The sequence below is a fragment of the Chlamydotis macqueenii genome, chromosome 3, assembly GCF_036417535.1.
Source record: "Chlamydotis macqueenii isolate bChlMac1 chromosome 3, bChlMac1.mat, whole genome shotgun sequence".
NCBI classification, from domain to species: domain Eukaryota; kingdom Metazoa; phylum Chordata; class Aves; order Otidiformes; family Otididae; genus Chlamydotis; species Chlamydotis macqueenii.
Genome location: NC_141558.1, coordinates 121,779,063 through 121,800,233, shown reverse-complemented (window position 1 = coordinate 121,800,233; position 21,171 = coordinate 121,779,063). Strand labels below are relative to the sequence as shown.

General features: G+C 39.5%; 1 protein-coding gene across 2 annotated transcripts in view; it reads left to right on the top strand.

The window, feature by feature from the left end:
• PLCB4 (phospholipase C beta 4) overlaps window positions 1-21,171 on the top strand; it is a 209,709-nt gene that overhangs the window by 67,841 nt on the left and 120,697 nt on the right. The window contains exon 3 of one of the 2 annotated variants that reach the window (XM_086744782.1): window positions 10,405-10,472. The exons of the other annotated variant lie outside the window; for it this stretch is intronic. The gene's annotated coding sequence lies outside the window, so the exon portion shown is untranslated. The remainder of the gene's footprint in view (window positions 1-10,404; window positions 10,473-21,171) is intronic. 2 annotated transcript variants of the gene reach the window in all.

Here is a 21,171-nt window from a genome sequence, read left to right as displayed (position 1 = left end):
AGAAGTCCAAAGTGAAACTATTTTATAACGCTTTGTTATGTTGTCTGTTCAGTGTGTTCTCATAATTTCAATACAGGATACTTTAGACCCCTTTTTTTTTTTTTTTTTTTTAATAAGGTTACAGTTAAAGGTACTTGGCAGTCTACTTATTTTTTAATTTTAAATTATGTTGGATAATCTTACATGGCACTGTAGTAGTGTTTTTTGATGTTTTCTTCTATGTAAAACTTTATGGAAAACAGTAGTAAACAGCAACAATCCATGAAGTGTTTTGTGACATTCTACTGGTAAGCATTACAAAATGAAACAGGGATAGTATAAAGTTTGAGTAAGATTTAATTCATACATTGGAATTGATTAGAGCATTTAGTTGATGAATGACAATTCGTCATTTTAATAGTGAACTAAGAATTAAGTTCTTTGCCAAAACCGTCTTATTAAATGAAATTCAGATTTCAACCGTTTACATCATATGGTCCAGCCACTTGGATGAAGGTATATGTTTGGCTCTCTGCAAGTTTGCATATTTCCTTTTTAAATTATACTTCTTTGTTTCCTCAGTATTATAATCTATTCATATCTCTAAATACATCAAACTGAAAATGTCATCATAGTTTAGTTTTTATTGTTGATACTGAAAGTGTTTATCTTAATGTTCTTAAGAATGGAACTTTTTTGCTCCAGTCATATATTAAATGTCTGTGTGTGTTTTTGTTCAGTTTTAAACAGGATCAGTTGACCATAGAATCATTAGACTGGGAAAGACCTTTAAGCTCATATGGTCCAGCTGTTAACCTAACACTGCCAAGTCCACCACTAAACCATGTCCCTAAGTGCCACATCTACACATCTTTTAAATATCTCCAGGGATGGTGACTGAACCACTTCCCTGGGCAGCCTGTTCCAGTGCTTGATAACCCTTTCAGTGAAGAATATGGTGAGATCATGTGTGTTTGTGAACTCTTACTTGAATAAGAAGCTTCTAGTGCTAAAACCATTAACACTCCAAGGATGTGAAACTACCCAAAGCTCCTTTATTGTGCATAAGTTCCAAAAGGAATGCTTTTTAAAATAGGAAACTTAGCAGTAAGTTTAGTGAGATCCATGAGTTCTGTGTTGTTGCAGGTGCGTCTTGTACTAGCTGACTTAAAATTAAAATATAAATAGGACAGCGTTATGTACCTGTATGTGCACAAGTGTGAATACTCCTGGGATTGATGACTCTTCAGCCATTGGGCCAGTAGCAAACTTGAGTTTATTTCAGTGGAAGGAATACTATTGTGAACAAATCACTGCCGCCATGGTTTTCAGTCTCTCAGAGCCTTGTTCATATTAATACATCTAGAAATGTAAATGCCCAGGCTCTCTAGGAGTCCAGGATAGACAACTTCATTCAGAAGTGATCTTCTGGAATTCCCTTCAGAAATCAACATGTTGTTGCATTAGGAAGGTCTTGTCTTCTAGTGGTAGTTGTCAGTGGATTGCTCTTTTCAAAAACCCTGCTGATTGAGACTTAGCAACATTGTCAGGTCTGCAGAGGGGTTTTCCCTGTTCCCAGCTTTTGTCACAGTTCATGTTTATTGTGAGATTTTTCCAGGAGTCCTCACAGAATTCCTTGCGCTGTTTTGCCAGAGGTGACCTGTAAACACCTTTGTTCATCCATGGGAATGGTAGTGGTGAAAACTACTTTTAACAGACATGGCATGGTCTTCTAGGGGAGAAAGGTCCTGCAACAGAGCACAGAGGGATGAACTGTGAGATCCATTCCTAAGTGACCCTTGTGGGTTGACTGTCCAGGCACTGTCAGTGCCCCAGCGTTGTCTCAAAAGGAATAATCATTGAGTGTAAATAAAGTAAGAGTCTCAAATGCCTCGTCTTGCTGCTCCTGATCAAAATAATAGCCCCTCTGTTATAGTCATTACCATTTCAATCAGAAATGTAATTACTAGAGATTCCATTTCAAGACTGAGTATACATTGTGTATGCCCTACGTATGTATGTAAATTCACTGTATGTCCAGGTGATACACTGGATTAAGCCGTAGCGCACATGACATGAAGAATTGAATTTGTTCAGGTTCAGAGAGAAGAACTAGAGAAAGGAAGAAATAAGATGGTGATAGGCTTCATTGTTAGATGATAAAATAAAAACTTAAGAATATCATTGCTGTAAAGGAAGTAGCAGACAGTTTAAAATCTAAGATCTTGGTTTAGGGATTGTTTCTGTACTTTTGTGAGCATTTACTGAATAAACTTAAATTACTTGACACTTTCTGTGTTACAGCTTACTTGCAGGTAACTCCACAGCGTGATATTCTAGGTAGCTGATCAGAGGTGGCGTTGTTGTGGCACACGTCATTTGCCCTGGGAAATTAGGTCTCATATGGACTCCTAATGACAGAAGGTATCTTGTTCACCGGTCAGTGCACTAGCCACAAGGAAGTCAGCATATGGCCTTACTGTGAAACATTAGTTAGGTGCTACTGGGGAATAAAAATCAGGGTATGGTCATATTGAGGCAAGGCTTTGACAATTAGTTCGTGTTTCAGATCATTTGAGTTCAGAACAATTAAGCTCTGTTGAACAAGTGGTTGCAGAGTTGCTGTCCTCAACTGAAGAAATCTGCAGAATTTGTAAAACACATATGCTAACAAGAGCAAAGGCAGTGTTCTCGTAAGAGTTTCTATTCAGGCATTATAAATATTAACCTAATTGGTGGGTTTTGTTGTGGTTTTTTTTGGTTTTTTTTTTTTTTAAAAACAACTTTTGTCATTGAACTCTACAGCCATTATCTAGAAATGAATAGATAATATTATGTAAATATGAAAGTGGACCTGAAACTGAAGATTTAAAGGCACACTATTGTTGCATTTTTTTCTGGTCAAAAATAACTTAAATCTGACCTGTATAAATAATATATGGGAAATTAGCATAGTCATTTAATTTTTAATCACCTGGAGACAAACCAAAAGCAAAGAGTGAATAGAAAAAACCAAAGATCTTATTCCATTGGAGAAATAAAAATAGTTACTCTGTCACTTCTTTGTTTTTCATGTAAGAAGGAATAGCATTTTTTTCAATGTTTCTTATAGAAGAAAGTCTTCCTTTATTTCCTTAGCAAAATAAGAAATAACGCTAAGTAGTATATGTATAGAAGTCATGATAGATTCTCTGTGACCATGAGCGAGAATGGACACTTGCAACTCTCCAAAATACTTTATTATCCTCCAGACAAGCTATAATGAGAGTCACTGTATTCTTTTTTTTTTTTTTTTGTTCAAATCAGCAGTGAAAGGAGGATATGTAGGAGAAAATCTGTTTTATTCTGATTTATGAAGAAAAATGAAATAACATAGACAAATACTAAATTTAAAATATGCTGCTTATTTTATTGAGATTGTATTGTTTTGCTGTGACTTTATTATGCTGTCACAACCTTTTTATACTGTCAAACTGCCACCATCTAAAAATCTTCGTAAATTATTTTGCAGCCAGACTGAAGCCGCCTTTTTCTGTTTTCAGGTTTAATCCTTAAGAACATAAAGTAAAAGCTTTGGGAATCATCACTTGGTATTTCTGCTTAATTTTTTTTCTTTGCAATCCTTCACAGAATTGTGCTATTCAGAGCACCTAGATCATCAGCAAGTATAAATAAATTTTTACAATTGTTTTCACTGCAAAACTAGCTAGAGTTTAGCACTTGATTTCTATTCCGTGTGTATATTTTCTACCTTTGAGCACAAAACTTGGGTCCATTTGCAAGAAATCCCCACCTATTTTGCTGCTTCACCACTTCTCTTTGCCTGGCACTCTGGTAGGCATGTCACTTGAACTCTGCTTTGGAAACTTTGGAAACACGGAAAGGGTCTTACGACTTCACTACTGACACCTTCTGAGCATGAAGAAGGGATTGCACAGTCCTATTTTAATCTCCCAATGTTGGCTAATTGTTTTGGCACAATGATTTTGGTGTGGCAGTTTTGTATCACTACTGAGTGAAGGAATTGGTGATGCCTGTAGTAACAATGGGTTTCCTCAAGCTGAACAAGACAGTTACTGTTGTGATCAAAGTATTTTCTTAGTTTTTTTTCTCTCTGTTCCTGCCACAACCTGTCTTACAGAGGGTTCTTGTTTACTTCCTGTGGCAACTGTGGGCTTCTGTTTGACCATTCTGCAAATCTTTGTAACTGGGGTATGAGTATGTGTTGGTATTTTTCTTAAAATGGCCTTGTGGTTTTGGAGATCTTCCTTACTTTACATTGTAAATGTTCTAAAGGGAATCGAGAAAATAATATAAAAGATTGAGTACAGCCCTGCAGGAAAGAGGAGCGATGTGTAACTCCATCATTTCAAGCCAGAATGAATTCCTGTCAGCTAAGATTTAAAGCTCCAGAACAACTTGTTGCTGGATAACTTCATTTAAAACATGAGTCTTTGTGAAGAGGTAGATGAGGGAGTTTCATACCAAAACCATCTACAAGAACATCCCGAAAATCCAAGGATCTTCTGTGGAATAGAGGGGTGTGACCTTGCGCCCATGGGATTAGTGTTGTGACAGTCTCTGCACAAAGTAGCTGTAGAGAGGGACATAAGCATCTCTGCTGCAGGCTTTTGCAATTTAAATTCCTTCAGTGAAGCAGTGATCTTCAAACTGGGTTTGCTCTGATAATACTGGTAGCAGGTGGTTGTGTAAGTGACTTTGCTGGAACTCACAGAAACAACTGTGTACATACAGGTGCTTACTGTGTTCAGGCGAGAAGGCTGTGTACAGGCAGCGTACCCTGAGGCTACAACTAAAATCAGTACAACAGGAGACCAAGCTACAAGCAGAGCTTTTTCTGTATTCAGGAAGAGGCATCTTTCTGTACTCTTTAAACATAATTTCTTTCACCCCAGTTGCAGAACCTCTGCTATTGACAGAGGTGCAGGTGATTCCTGTTGACAAAAGTGAATCCAGGATTTCACAGTGGGAATATAATGGTGGACAGGTCGTTGGTTGTGATACATATGTAAACCAGAACTAACAGAAAGATGACTGAGTCAAGCAGCCAGTGCAAAGTCCACAAAATAGTTAAATGTTTCTAGTTCTCAATTTTCTATGTATTGCTGTAGACATGGCCACATTATTGTATGCCTATTGTTAAAATCTCATCATTTTGAGTACTGTCTGTCTTCACCACATCCTTTTGGACATGATTTTTACTGCTCCTGTAACAACCCTCTGTAGAAGTCAATGTTCCTTACAATTGTAAAGCAGCTTGACATCACAGCCTTTAAATCCTTTAAAACATTAATCCCTAGTTCCAACGTTTTGTAAAAGGCCAACTGCTGTTAGCATGCTGCAATTAAAGCACACATAAGGCAGTACTAAAGAAAAAGATGAATGTGTCTGGCCTCTATGAAACAGAAATGTGAGGATGCAGATCATGTTCATTGCCCTGGGTCTACAGCTTTTTTAGCAGTTCCCTGTCCCAACTCAATTTGCTTTTTTCTCCTTGTTCCACTGTAATTTACTGTTCCCTCAGCTGTGCTCATGTATCTGCTTGTCAATCCAAACCTTAACCCTCATCAGTGAACTGAGTGTAGAAAATAGGAAAAATAAAGAAGGAAAGAGGTAGGATTTGGTAGTTTTGTTTTGTTTTGTTTTACTCCTCCTACAATAATTTGAGTCTCACAAACAGCTACACAGACACAACTATGTGAGTAGGACAGCAGCAAACTGTCAGTTTACTTAGTTATGCACAAAAGGTGGTGGGAACCTTATAAAGTGTCTTTACCACTGAGAAACTGTAGTGATCAGCTTAGATGGCACCTGGTGAAGCAGTTTCCCTAAAATTTGTTCCCGTGTTCCGTGTGTAATTCATGTATATGTTTTGGAGGGCCCTTGGAATAAGTTCACATCTGCCTAATGTAGGTGTTTGACCTTGAATGGACAAACCCCTCCCTTTCCCTGTTTGCTTACTACAGGGTTTTTAGGGATTTCTTGAAGAACATGGCTTACCAGATGCCAAAATTAGGCAGATTTAATCAACTTGATCTAGCTAGAAGTACTTTTCTGTCATAAAAGCTATCAAGACCACTTTTTTCAAAGGAAAGAAAACAGCACTGCCGTTCCCTTTTCCCTCCTTTCCTGTATCCCCATCCAGCAGTGTTGTTGTGAATGCTGGCTGCCTTATTAATCTTCCAAATGGTCCAGCAGTCCTTGTATTAGGGCAGAAATTACTGCTCTGCCTGGAATTCTACTGCAGCGCTTCCAGTCACTTTTTTTTTTGCTTAAGCAACAATAAAATATTTCAGCTTTTAGCATACTATACAGCTGACTAGCTACACTGGGGACCAGAAGGATTTTGTATTGTTGGCTTTGGCAGTTGCTAGATCTAAACATTGCTCCTTTTTTTTTTTTTTTTTTTTTCTTTTCCTTATTCTGTTCTCTTATAGCAACTGAGTGTTTCAGTTCTTAGAAACAAATAGAAAATGTTTGCTATTCCGTCCCTTTTGGGTTACTTCTCCTGGTCATATAGTGGCAGTGCCATTCACATTTGAATAGGCATGTAGCTGTGTGTCTAACCCCTTTGTTGTTGTCTCTTTATTGATCAAGTCTTCAGGAGCAAGGTTCACTGAGTGCAGAGGCTTTGCAGTGAGAAGCAGGACATCTCAGCAGGCAGCTGTACATTTACTCATCATGATTTTTTTTTTTTTTTGTGGTTTCAGCTTTAGGTTAAGAGACAAGTAGAAGCGAAGCAAGGGTCTGTGCGTATCTGTTGTCCCTGTTACAGCGATGGTGCAAAGGGATTTATTTACTGCCTGTCAGTGTGGTTGGTAGCTGGGGCAGCAATCCATGCTCGCGTTGAAATGAGGATGGAGTCTCTCCTGTCTGATTCCCTCTGTTACTCAGCCTCAGGCAGCAGCGAGGAACAGTGTCTGGCAGTGGCAGTTGTCTTGTGTGTGCCGAACTAGATTGGTAGTGCCAATTTGTACTTTTGCTATGATGCTGATTTGATAAAAGATAACATGTAAAAATGTTTTAGATAACCAAGGACTTAACCAACCCTACCATGTTGTGATTTACATCTAGCTATACATTACTATATTAAGTAGCAAATGTTTAGCATGAATGTCAGTAGCCTGAAGGGCCCTGAGAACAGTTCTATGGTTTCCACTGGGTTTGGAAATTACTTAGCTGAGTACTGGCATGTATAGTATAATCAGCAGGTTTCAATACGGCAATTTATAAATTACACAACATGATTTAGGGCTCAGCCTCACAAAAATGAGAGAAATGGGTTGACGGATGTACAGCAGGCCAGCTGTGTGATTGTGGACCCATTTATGTAATTACAAACTGAAACTTACCCATACTTCAAGAGTGTTATTGTTGATAAAATTAATCAACTACTTTAATTTACTATCCTGTAGCTGTGCACATAATTCCCATTTGACAGTCCATTTGACAGCTTGTTTAAGTAGGCCCCAGACTGCAATTAGCACCATGTGTTATAGTTAGGCCTCAGTGATATAGTTAGGCCTCTTGTGAATTGTTAGTAAATATTGCCAATCAGGTGCTTTATATATAAAATATTAGTTTCTTTTTTACCTTGAGAGAAGCAAGATTTGTAGAAGCAGATGATGCCTTTTATCAGGCTAACTGATGAGACTAGCAAACAAGCTTTTGGACGCAGGTTCTTCTCCAGGTCTCCATAAAATAGTTCTGATAATGCAGATTGGCCATTTGTGTGTTCTGCCCTCCAAAAAGATTTGTGCCGATGGTGGTTGCAGTTTTTCGTTCCTTGAAAAAGGCTGATTGGAGATTACTTGTGAAGTTGGGGAAAGGTGGGGTTTCCTCATGGAAATAGGGATTAAAGATTATATAAAATATGCCTCTTGTTGCTGCTTCTCACGGGGCTGTTACTGGGATCTTTCTTTCAGTGAGCAAGGCTAGAAGCAATTCAGTTTTTGTGCCTTAGATTCATATAGACGTGAACTTGCTTCTTTTGGGGAACATTCACAGAAGACTCAGATGTTAAAATCTGTCTTAGGAATAGGTTTTAGATCCCTGACAAATAGTCTTACCCTTGACAGGCCTAATACAGGACTCCATTTTATGCAGGACCAGGTTCAGGTGGCTTTTTTTTTTTTTCCTGTTTACAGAAAGTTTCAAGGAAAATTCATAGTTTCATCTGGAGTTATTAGAGTTGTCCAGCTTTGTTTTGAATCTGGATATGAAGTAGAGCCTGTGTTGGTGAAGTTCTTACAGACTTCCTTATGGTGACAGAGTGATACCAGTTGTCTCTGCAGATCTTGTTATATATCATTAGTGTTCATTAGCCCCTACCTCAAAGTATTACTTATTCCTTTCCAGGGATCAACAGACTTCTTAATAAATAATTCCTTTATTTTTAAGATAGTTTAGAAAATAGTACAAAAGTATCATCTGTGCTTTTCTGAAAAATTTCAAATGGTATTAGCATGTAGCGTAGACTGCAGAGCATGAAGAAGGTGAACAACTCCTCGATATGCTGGTTAAATCGGGTCGAGTTTGTGTTTGCTTAGTGCTTGGCTGATCTTGGCACTTGGTTGACAGCAAGCTGGCTGGGATTTAACCTGCATTAGGCATGGGCAATGTTTGCTTATCTAAAGGCAGGAAAAGAAGTGACAGGTCGTTTCAGCTCCTTCTGCTAACATGGTATAGCTGTCATATCAAACTCAGCTCTTGTGGATTGCATTTCATGACTTAACATAAAGGTAGGGTTTTATGCCTTCATTTTCAGAATTGCTATTTTAAATACTCCCCTTAAAGGTTAGATTTTTCTGTTATCTCACAGCTCCATCTGCTGTTGGCGCATTTGGTTATAGTTAGTTTCCATCTTCAGTTTTCTTGTGAACTCACACACAGACCTAAAAGCTGTTTTCACCTCTTGCTGTTCAGTACCTCTGTCCTCCTTGGTCTCCCCCAAATTCCTCTGCTGCTTCCTTTTTTTTCCCCCTGATTAAGTGCTGTGAGCACCACCATGACACTTCTCTGACTGACAGTTTTGGATCACAGACTGAAGGCTGTTGCATGAGGGGATTGCATGTCAGATGCTTAACATCTATTGGAAAAAGCTGCTTATCTGTGCACACGTCTAATTGTTTCCCCAAATTCTTATAATGTCACATTCCTGCTACTGCAACAAACTCGCCTTGATAAACGCAGTCTTACTTCACTCATACCAATTTGAAATGATTCCACAGTTTCTAGCCTGCTCCTTTGATGGTGTCAGTGCCCTGTTTGCTTCTCTATTTCCTGGCTTCTTGTACATCAAACATGAACTGCCCTTTTGTACTTTCAAGGCTCTTCTCCATGATTCCGCTTGGCTGTCACCTTTGCTCTGTTTCTCTCGGTAATAAGAAACGTACTCTCACCCTTGATCAGTCCAGGACCCAAGTCTTTGTTGTTCATTTTTTCCATTCTCAACTCTCAAGACCTTTATACTCTAATTTTTGCAGCCACTTGCAGCAAAAGATGCCACCATAACATCTGACATGCTGCCTCGTTATCCTTCTTCAATTCTTTATATAGAATCTCTTTTCTATAAACAAACCACTGTTTTGAGACTCTTGTGTAGAAAGTATTATCTCATAATTTCCAAGGCCCCTTGTACCCCTCTAGTTTAGCTATGTCTATCTCTAGCAATTTTTCCCATGAGCTGTTTGGGACACAGAGTAACTTTGGTTCTGTTTCGGTACAATGCCAGACAAAATAGCGTGTGGCCTGTGACTGCAGCTCTGGGGTGATGTGGAAATATAAATTATACTAACATACAGTTGCTAAATGTTTTAATTATAATCACTTGTGGGTGAAACCTGGCCATGTGGCAGGCAGGATGCTTAGAAACGGATGTGCAGGAGGATCACTGACCTCACGATTTTTAATACTCATGCTCTGCTCCTGTGTTACTACTAGTCTTCTGTTAATGGAGCTTGTCTGTTATTCTGAAGTGAAATCTTCCCAACTTTATGTTGCTCATCTAAAGAAGACGTGAGAAACAAACAAATAAAATCAGCTAGCATTTATTCTGGGAAGATCTAAATGTGGCAGCACTGTTCAGCTGCTCCTTTGTGATGATTATTAATCGTTCGGGATGCTTTATGAATGTTAAAAACTGTCCTGGCATGGTGCAGTAGGGAATGGCGTGCTTCATCCAGAACTTCCAACACTACCAGCCACAATTTATGTTTTTATATGCAAGGTTATATAACAAAACATTTCCCATGGAAGATTTAAGTGACGTAATCAAATCCTGTTCTGAAGTGTTTGTCTTGATACTGTGCTTTTGTGGACTATGGGAGGGGTGTTTTGCCAATAGTGAGATCTAGCAGATAACACCAGATTTTATACTGATGGTGTTGTTTTATTGCTTCACAGAAGGAAGAGTTTCCCAGCACATCAGTCTAATTAGACCACTGTTTATCCAGCCAGTCCAGAACTGCTTTGTAAGTTGCTTGCTCGTAAACTAGAAATTACAATTGAGTAGAATTTGCAAATGTGGTGCTAATGGCTTCTCTCCCTCTCTCAATATATTAGTTTAAACTTTCATTCCACTGTTCTATCACCTTGAATCAATTATGTGTGTATGTGTATATACATAGGTATATGACTTGGCTTCACATATACTATCCTGTAATTAGTAAAATGAAACTGATTAAGGGTATCAGAGAACAATGAGGCTGTTACTTTGGTACGGAAATTCTAGGTCTTACGTGTTTCACAGCAGTATTGGGTTATAATATTGTAAAATATCAGCCTGCCACCATCTTTCACTGGTTTCTGTAGAGATGTCAGACTGTGAAGCTCATCATCAGCCAATTTTGTTCTTAAAGAACAAAGGAGAACACATCCATTCACTTTTTTATATTGTGGTGTAATCGCTGCTGGAGTAGCATTTGTATTACAGAGACAAGAACAAATCGATGGTGTTGGAAGGAAGATCAGGGAGCTGGTGGTGTCACTGAAGTCTTTGTAACCTGATCCAATACGTTAAGCTAGCCAAGACCCAAAAGAGGCAGCTTTATTAATTGAGGAGGCAGCCTGGGGATCAGTGGGGAGCAACTGTAGCATGTGGGGCACAGGTTGTTGCCACTGGAAGACTGATGGCTGGTAAACTCTGAGACAGCTATTAGTAGCATTATTTCCACAATGAGACCCTGCTCAGTTTGTGAGGGGATAGTTGGGGGTCGTGACTACGTAGATGACCAGCTTATAAAGAGGAAGCTCATGAAGTAGCAGGTAGAAACACACTTCTGTACAGTAGGGCTGCCTAGGCAGCTGTTGGGATTCCATCACTGCTCCCAAATTGCAGCTTAACAAAACTGTAACGTAGGTTTTGCACTTGTCTAACTCATTTATTTCATAATAACCTCGGTAATTGTCCTGAAAAAAAAAAAAGCCAACAAAAAGATCAGACGAATGTTCCATCTAGTTCTTGTTCTCGCTAAATGTGAGACATCTTCGTGCTTGAATTTTGAGCTGTGTTGCCATGATTGAGTGTTGTGCAACACTGGCAACAGATGAAACTGTTGAGGTGCAAAGCCTGCAGACTAAGAAGAAATATTGAATCAGTGGTCTACATTTAGAAGTACTTTTTTTTTTTTTTTTTTTTTAATCCAGAAAATACAGGATTTCAAGCCCAAAGGAAAGTAACTATTCCTCCAGACAATTCTTTGTGGTGCACCTGAATGTCTTTCTTGTTGATGCATATCTGTGTGTTATGGGAGCCCATTGCTATGGTCTCTAATTAGTTTAATAAATCCTCCTGGAGAAATTAGGATGAGGGTCAGTAATAAACTGCACAACAGTCACTGCAGAGTGGCCAGTGTACTTAAATGCTCTCATCTGCTGGACCGGCGTCAGCAAGGGCTCTAGATCACCTATGCAAATCTCATAGTCGGCGCTGGAGAAAGTTTCAGTCTTTTTCTCTGCAATCAGTACTGTGCAGAAATGTCTACGCATACCCAGCAGGGAGAGGAAAGCGAGTACTACCAAGTAGAGGCGTTACCTGGAATTGCTTTTTCACCCATAAAATAGTTTCAGCTCCAGGCCAGGCAGCTCAGTGTTTTCTTACCTCATATTGCCAGCTCCATATTCTGCATGGATATACCAGAGTGTCACTATATTTTGGTTTTCCCCTTTGCCGTTGCACATAATTCAAGTGTCACTGATAATGCCTAAACTGAATCTATCTGTTACTATTAAAGCTTAACACTTTTTAACTGTTCTAATCACTGATTTACCGTTTTCCTGGAAATACAGCTAGCGCTAGGCAGAGCTTACTAATACAAATTTGAGAAATTGTGTGTGAATGTTGTGTTCCCAGGGGGTGAAATAGTTGACAATAGCACGGCAATTGACAAACAGCAACAGAACTCTTTTTTTTTTTTTTTTTTTTTTTTTTTTTTTTTTTTTTTTGCATATGGGGCCAAAGAGAATACATGCTGTTCAGAAATCAAGTGGATAATGAAGTATTTGGCTATGGTAGAGCAACAATATGCAGGCTGTCCTGGCGTTCAGAAAGCATTTGTGTTGTTACTGGGCTGCAGTGGTTGGTTGGTGCATATAGATGCGTGTGTGTGTGTGCATATCCTAAATGAAAATGTGTCTCTATTTGAACTTCAGAATACCAGAATTGATAAGGTTATATTTGGACTTACTTTTTAAATTAGTGCTCTTTAAGAAGTATAAATATTTATAGAAAACCAAAACAAACTTTAGCATCAGAGTGCTAAACCTCTAACAAGATTCTGTGACCCATGAAGGCTCATCTTAATCAACTGTATTTGCGCTAGAAATACTGGAATAAGAAGTGATATTCAGTAAGCAATTTGAAAAAAAAATACAGAGTTTGTTTAAAACACTTCAGGTGTTGTTGTCTCTGGTGCTTCTTGTATAATAAAATGACACAGTGACTTCACAGCAATTAACAAACTCCTTGTTTTGATAAACCTTTTGTGCTTCAGTGAGAGTTGCCTAGCAATGTCAGGCTGCTGATGCAGCCAGAGCTTTTGCCTAGCAAGGATACGTTTGTCACCTTGCTGTCAGATGTTACCTTGTTTGGTCCTCAGTCTCTTTCATGAGTGCTTGGACTTTCAGTTGTCTCCTGTAGATTTTTTTTTTCTTTTATTTTTCTCCCTGCTTCTGTTTGTTACAGTTAATTGTTATGAGACCAGAATGAGACATTTTACTGTGGTTCAGATGAGTAACAAAAGCAACCAGGGCATGTCATTTGTTACGAAAACTTGAGTACCCCCTTTGTGAAATTTAACATCAGTTGCTACAAAAAAAAAAAAAAAGAAAAAAAAATTACTTGCCCTTTCTTTCTGTTTTTCAAGTATATCATACCTCGATATTCTCTGCTACAGGCAGTGTTTTGTATTCTGTTTGCTGAGCTGTTGAAGTCAAAATGTTTCATAAAAGCCTCTTTGGGAGAAGAAACCAAGCAATTTCTCCTTCATGCTAGCAGCAGGATTATTAAGGCTTCATAACTTCTTAGTCTCGGAGGCAGGAGCCAGAAGCCAGAGAAAAGGGAGGTGGGCCAGACTTGCAGAATTAGGGGGGAAAAAACCCCAAGCAGCAATTTATTGCTCTAGTTCTAATCCAATTTAGTGAGTCATTCTTCTGGTTGAAAGGTTTTTGTATTCTCATGGTGCACTGTGGTTCCAGAGTTTTGAGACCATCATAAAAATGCAGGGAGGCCTGGAGGAAAAGACAGAGATAGGCGTAGGCAGCGATCCCACTGCTGTCTCTCCTTGGGCGTTCGTGCCTGGGTTGCAAGGGCGGAATTTGAGTCAGAGTTAGCAGATTAGATTAGTTATATGTTAGCTTGGTTTTGTGTTATTTAGAGCTTGTTCTTAGGAATTTAATAAGTTGATCATACAAACTCATTAAAGGAAAACCCATCAAGGCAACTGTTTAACACGAAAATACTGCTTATAGCTCAAAGTTTCTGAGCACCAAACTGCAGAAGAGTATTCTGAGAAAAGTGTGGTTACATGCTTAGTCTGCTCAGGTATGCTTCCCTAGATGTATTACCTCCTGGCCACCCTTGGTGGTAGAATCTTTGATTGGGCTTTGTATGGTCATTGTGTTATTGGATGGATACTTCTTTAAGAGTTAAAATCCAGTGGTTTGTCGCTTCTTTTCTTTTCCAGGCAAAAATCAAAACTGCACAGGTGACATGATATTGTCAGCAAGTGTAAGGCTCAGCATACACCAAACTACAAGGAACTCCCAGAGGGAGCAAAAGACATTGCTGTCTGGCATTCACTTTCCTCTCTTCTCACATGAGACAGGCTCTGTTTGTTGCAGTCCTGTTGACTCTGTCCCTGTAATCAGTAGTGAGCACAAAGACAGGAGAGTGTATTTGGTTCCTCCACAGTGAGAAAAAGGTGAGAGCCTGCTGTGCCCCCTAAAGACGCATGCTTGTAAAACTGGCATAATTCAGTCTATGTTTTGATGAATGTGCTCCTCTTTCTCCAGCACTTCAGTAATGAGGATGCCACCAAGCCAACTGCCTTGTTATTTCTGCTTGTTATTTGGAGAAGGGACAAAATTAGAGAGCGTGTCACTCTGAACACCTCAGTCACTGGCTGAGGGTTGCAGTGCAGCATCTCATTCATCAGATGTATACTTCTCATCCTTTTTTCCCTTTCCCACATAAAAGAGTAGATGTGCAAAGGGCCTGATGCTTACGAGGCATGCAGAGGGATTGTTAATAGGTTAACTGAAGCTTGTCTGGCATCTAGTGCTAGTAGAGACTGTATGGCCCGTGGTGTCTCAGGTTGGTTTCCTATAAAACACAGCAAAGCTCCCATTCAGGGGCGTTTGTATCCCCTTATGAATTGGCGTGGACTCCTCTGCACAGACAATGTGGGTCTCTAGTGTCTCACTTAGCATCTTACTGATCAACAAATGAACTCATAAACTCAACATAGATGTTAAAGGTATCAACAAGTCATCTACCAAGTTCAGCCAGTTCTGTGTAACGCGCATCTACATGCTGCTGAGCTAAAATAAGCAGTCAAACAAAAAAATCAGACTTGACAGTGTACCTTGGATGTTATTAGCAATCAGCAGTGTTACTCAAGTTAGTGAGCCTGTTAAGAGCACAATCTTAAGATATTTCTGGTTTACTGTATTACCATGGAATCTTAAAAAAACAGCCATACAGAGAGCCCCGGGACTTCATTGGGTTTGGAAGTGGACAAATACACTACAAAAGAAGTTTTCTGCCCAGAACAGAAATAAACTATGATCAGGGAATAATTTCTAAGAGTTAGAGTTGGGAAAGTCAAACCTAAGGAAGTAAGGTAGGTTGTTTTTTGGTGGTGTGTTTTGTTTTGTTTTCTTTTCTGGAAGTGTTTAAGTACTTGTGACTCTTAAGTAGAGGTAACTCCTTTTAGAATTGAGTCCTCTAATACTCTCTGCATGCTTGTTTGCGTTGATTGTCCCTGGAAATTCGTAACAATGACTGAAGTACCTTCAAGAAAGCAAGTTTTAGTACAGCGTGATACTTGCAACTATGCAAATCTTTTTACAGAATAACAATTTTGGTTTATAAGTAGGCTAATTATTTATGTATAACATGTTATTTGTATACACCTGGGCAGTATGTTTTTCTTGTAGGAACAGTTTGTGTACATGGCTTCTTGCCAAGAAAACAGCTTTCCTGATGTTTGGCATATCTCTAGGTCTCAGTCTATCAGTTTAACTCGGCACAAAACTTGTTTGCAGAGGACCTGTTTGCTAGGTAAAACGTCTCTGAGTCACTGCCTTGACTTTTTGCTGGGGACATTAGTCGTGGAGAGTGGCTGCCTTGGTATGGAGAAGGAGAAAGGAAAAACCCAACAAGACCCATCTGGTTGCACTCCACTTAAAATGGACATTTCCCTGATGAGCCCCAAAAGTAAATTTTAATAAATACCTTTAGAAAGGTCTCTTTGCTTTGCCCTACTCCCTTTTTGTAAGGGGATAATGCTGTGCAGAGACATAGCAGATTTTTAGGAGCCTGGCCTCCTAGCTTTAATCATCTTCTAAGACCCAACACAGACCCGTCTTTTGGGTTTTTTCAAGTCTACATCACTCTAGAAGTAGGTAGTCTTTGAATCTCTGTATTTTAGCCTGAACTAGAAAAATGGTTCACCTTATGTATGTTTCGTTGGTTAGGAATGAAAGCTCTATTTTGTAGCAGCCACAGGAATTGTAACTGTTCAGCTGTGCTCGCTGGTAAAAATGTGCAGCCAGAAAATAGAAGATCCTTTTGCTGGACTACTTTTTGAGTTGATCTGGGCTGACAGAGCCTATTTCAGGCCGACAGTCATTCTGAGGTTTCCATGGAGATTAATGATGTCAGAGGAGCAACATCTGAGTGCAGTTTGCTAGAAAACAAGGCTGTAATGTTATAGTGGAGAAGTGAAGTCCTTGCATTTTTGTAAACTCATAGAATAGTGAAGCATATTTTCCCAGTGGATTGCAATTTGGTTTTGATTTGTGCTGAACACGAGCTGAAGTAACGCTTTGCAGTGTGGTGGTTTGCCTGCAGTTTACCTCAGTGCTGTATGTGATGATTTCAGTGCCATCTCACATGCCATCTGTTTGGGCTTTGATTGCTGTTCTCTTTACTGGCATATTTTGTGTATTCTCATGTTACCTTATTAAACTCTCTGGCATTTGCTGTCTGCACTGAATTGTCTTATCCTTACTGTGATGCCCAGGTTTCCCTCTGACTACATTTGCAATGAATAAGCGTCAAAATTAGAGTAGGTTACAGCTCTGCTGAGTCTTCTGAAATTTAGGAGCTGCCACGAAGGATAGAGAGGGGAGAAGTGGCAAAGTGAGAAAATATAGAAGTTTAACAGAGGCATAATTTAAAGCTAAAATTTGACCCTTAAGAATTTGAAAACTGTTACCATTGCTTGCAGTTTTATAAAGATTAAAATGTCACTGCACTCTGGCGAGATCACTAACCAAGAAATTTAAATGTGTTAGAATCAGTAATGAAGAGGTAGTATTTTTGCATGGAGTTTTTGCAAAGGGAGGGATGGAAGATGTTAAGGTGCCTCGATCGCACTGAAATTCTGTAGCTTTTTAGCAATTCCTGAATGGGAAGCAGACCCTGCAAGCAGTGCTGGTTCCCGGTTATTACCCAGGGGTTTTTTGAGTTCCACAGCTGCAGTTTTGCTATGCGTTGAGGGATTCTTGTGAAGTTAAGTTTACCAAAATAAAAGTCAACAAGCAGTACTTTAAATTTAGACTTTTTTTCAGGTTTGAGCAGAAAATAGGGAAAAAAAAAACTTATTCAAAATAAGAAAAAATGCTGAACTTAGTTTCAGTTTTATTACTAAGCCACTTGTTGCTTCTTTAACAATGCCTATAGAAAGGTGCTCGTGCATACATGCATGCATACTGAAGAACAATCAGAATAACAGTAATGATGGTAAGCAAGGTCACGTCTCTGCTTTGCCCCTTTCTCTGAGAAGATTATTAAACAGAGAACAGTCTTTTCTGGAGCATCTACAGTCACCATACTTGGCTCTTGTTTCTGAACTGTAGTTGTAACGGAAACATCTTTTGTGTAGAGGGAAGCTCCACACTATGTAAACTTGCTTTTATGACTTGCACAAATTATCAAAATGTGCTCATATTTTAGAGAATTTATTTCTTAGAAAAGAAAGTGACAAAGCACCTCAGAACTCAGATCCTTTTATGTGTGAGTTCAGCAGAAAAGGAATTATCTTTTTTTCCCCCAGGCCAGTTTCTAAATTCCTGAAATGCAAAGCTTACACAGCGAGAGAATGGCCTACTCTCGTACGGACCGACTGACAGTTCCCCCTGAATATCGGGACAAGTTAATACATTCCACATGTTCTCTGCCCCAGTTTTTCAAATGGATTATTTTGAAAAGCTAAGTAAGCCTATCTTTATTTTGCAGGAAATGTTTGGTGCCATTAGGCAGCAACGCTGTTGAAAAGAACAAAGCTGGAACAGCTTTTGATAATGTCCTCTTAGAAATGGCCAGTTGCTGTCCAAGTGATACGAACAGGACTGTTTGTTCTCACTGGGTGCTGAGCACTTGAAAATTCATCCAGTTCTTTTGAAACCTTAAATATTGAGCCATTTTGAAAATCTGTCCCTGCATGTGTAATAGGAACATAAGCTATCTGACTGTTTTACAGTAATGCGGTTACAAGTGTCTGACCGTTACCTGGAGGGCTGAAGCTTTTCTGTATTACTTGACTTTAAAAAGGGGGAAAATCTGTTATGGGATGATGTCCTGTGGAGCAACACAGTCTTTTTTTTTTTTTTTTTTTAGGTCTGGGCTTAGCCGCTCAGTGGGTTTCATACTTGGACAGCAGGAGTTATCTCAGTGTGGGAAGTGAAGCCTGGGTGAAACAGCTACAGGCTGAATTCTTGTTATTTCCTGTGAGAGATTAAGGTTTAATGAAAATTTTTTGCAATCATAGCAGTGTTGAAGCACCTTTGTGTTTGTTAAATGGACAGAGGAAGTGCAGAGTAGAGGAAAGTTATGGAGAAAGAATATTGTTCTGTGTGTTTTTAAGCATGTTAAGAGTGATTTTTCACATACACTGAGTCATGCAAATGGTTGCATAATTAATTGACGTTTTATATGCAGGTATCCTCCCATCCGTCTAAATTTCTCCCTTCAAACAATGCCTTTTGACTCAGTTCTGTTACTAGCTTACCATGTTTGGCAATGTTTTGGTATGCCAAGTTTACTCGACCAAATACAAAGTTTACTTAAGCTTGCGGCAGAGCATAGCATCTTTTTAAAATATCGCTGGTTTTTTTTGATATTTTACTGTAAAAAAAGAACAGTCAGACATCTGTTTCCACCTCCTTATCTTGTCCTGTTACCTTTTCTCTTCTCTTTGCCTGTAGTGCCAGCGGCTTTGGCAATGACAGAACCGTTGTAGGTACTGACTTCCACGCCTCTGTTGGTGGACTGTTTGGCAGTGGGAGGCACCACACCTGTTGGGAACAACTGATCTCTGAAAGAAAAAGAGGGGAAACCCTCTGCCAAAGCCACATCTAGCAAATCCTTCAATGCTGCTGCTTCTTGTTGTTTTTAAAAACACTTATTTCCCTTTCACCCAAGAAGCAAGAGGGAGTTTTTGTACTATAACCTCACAAATCTGGTACTGGAAAGGCAGATGTGTAAAGCACAAACTGAAAGGGAACATCAAACCAGTGGCATTAAACTGTAGCCACATCAGGCCTCGGTTGGCAGGAGTAAGGAGGGACTCTAGTTGTGTAAGAATGAGAGCTAGGACTTTGTGCTGGACGTCTCGCATGGAGAGTCATAGAGTCATAGAATAGTTTGGGTTGGAAGGGACCTCTGAAGGCAATCTAGTCCTACCTCCCTGCAAGGAGCAGGGACATCTGCAACCAGATCAGGTTGCTCAGACGCTCGTCCAACCTGGCCTTGAACGTTTCCAGGGATGGGACATCCACCACCTCTCTGGGCAGCCTGTTCCAGTGTTGTGATACGAAACTCATAATTTTAGTTTTTCACTTCAGAGGCATGAATGTTGTGCCATTTAAGTCCAGCATTTATAAATGGAAGCGGACTTTTTAAAGTGCGCACTCTGCAAATAGCTGCATGGCTCACTACTTGTTTATCCTCAGTGTGAATGTCTGCATGCAGAGTTTTGCAGGTGCAGGCCGCATGCAAACATTTTTCCCACGCTCTTCAGCCACCCTATCCTTTTAGAATAGAGTCCTGTCAGTTGGTATCTGATACTCTGAGGTTTTTTTTTTTTAAATGGAATTTGCTCTGTGACTGTAATATTGCTTGTTTGCTGCAGGAGTTTCCACTTTTAGGATCATGTAATTCACTTAGTCCAAGATCTTCGTGTTGCCTGCATCGTGCAGAATACCAAAACCCAAAATGTCACCAGTTCTTTGTATACTCTTAAAGAAGCTTTTTTAATTAAGTGTTGTGTGATTTGTGTTTTGATTTAGTAGCATAAAAAACCCTGATATACCTGAATGTCCTTCAGTTTATAAAAATGACTTATGCTTCTGTAGGGGAAAATAAACCCTGAAGTTAGCAAAAAAGCTACCTTTTGCAATTTGTTCGATATTAAGAGCCTTGATGGTGCTCTAGAGTATGGAGAATGAACAGTGCCTGGCTCTTACAGCTTGTACTCCATAAGGTAGTCAAAGTGATGGTGAGGCAACGATGTCCATTTCTGCATAGAAAATCATCCAAGTTTGACCAAGTTTTAGACTATACAAGACTGTTCCTTGTATAGTCAGAATTTTACACGTAAATTCTCCAAAGACTTTGTCTCAGTGAGTGGTGACCATGCTTTGGCCTCTCCTTCTCTTTCTTTAGTGCTCATATTGGGGTAGGAAAATGATAATCCTATATTTCTGCTGTTGAACTGCCTGGGGTGGGACAGGACCTGCAGTCAAGCTGGAACTTGAACCAGGGTTTGACCTGAATCTTGGTAAGCATTGCCTGTGAGAAGAGCTTCCCTGCCCAATAAACAAGTTTTAAATGGCTCATTAACAGTCAAAAATGAAATGTAGGGGCTGAAACTGGAATAAACAGTGGAGACAGAATTTGAAGAACATAAGCAACTTACATTCAGCGAAAGGAGATGAGGGATAAAGAGAGTAAAAATGATAAACGAGAGGTAGTGAGAGGGATATGAGAGTTTGGAAAGGAGGCAAAGTGGCTTGCATAACAGCAGAGGAACTCACCAGTTCAGTGAAACTGGGAGTGTGTGAAGAGCTGGGGGACGTCTGGACATAGGAGAGAACAAGCAGAGGAGGGAGATGTTTTGGGGGATATGTGGAAGGGGCAGAGAGGGCACCCGGAGTTTATACATACATACACTCCCTTCTCCTTGGGAAGAGGAGTGGAGAGCTGCCTTATCTAGTGATGTTTGATAGTAATGACTGAAAATTAGTTTCCATCAAGTTGGAATTGTGGTTTATCACAGAAGAGTCCCAGCAGTTGAGCCAGTACATTCTTCTATGCCTCTGTTATTGTTGCTCTAGAGAATTGCTGCTTTCATCCTAGGGACCATGAGGTGTGCCTGCGAGCATTGACAGAAAGATCAGCAGAGGATCAGTGGCAAAAAAAAGGAGCTCAAATATAACCTACCTTTA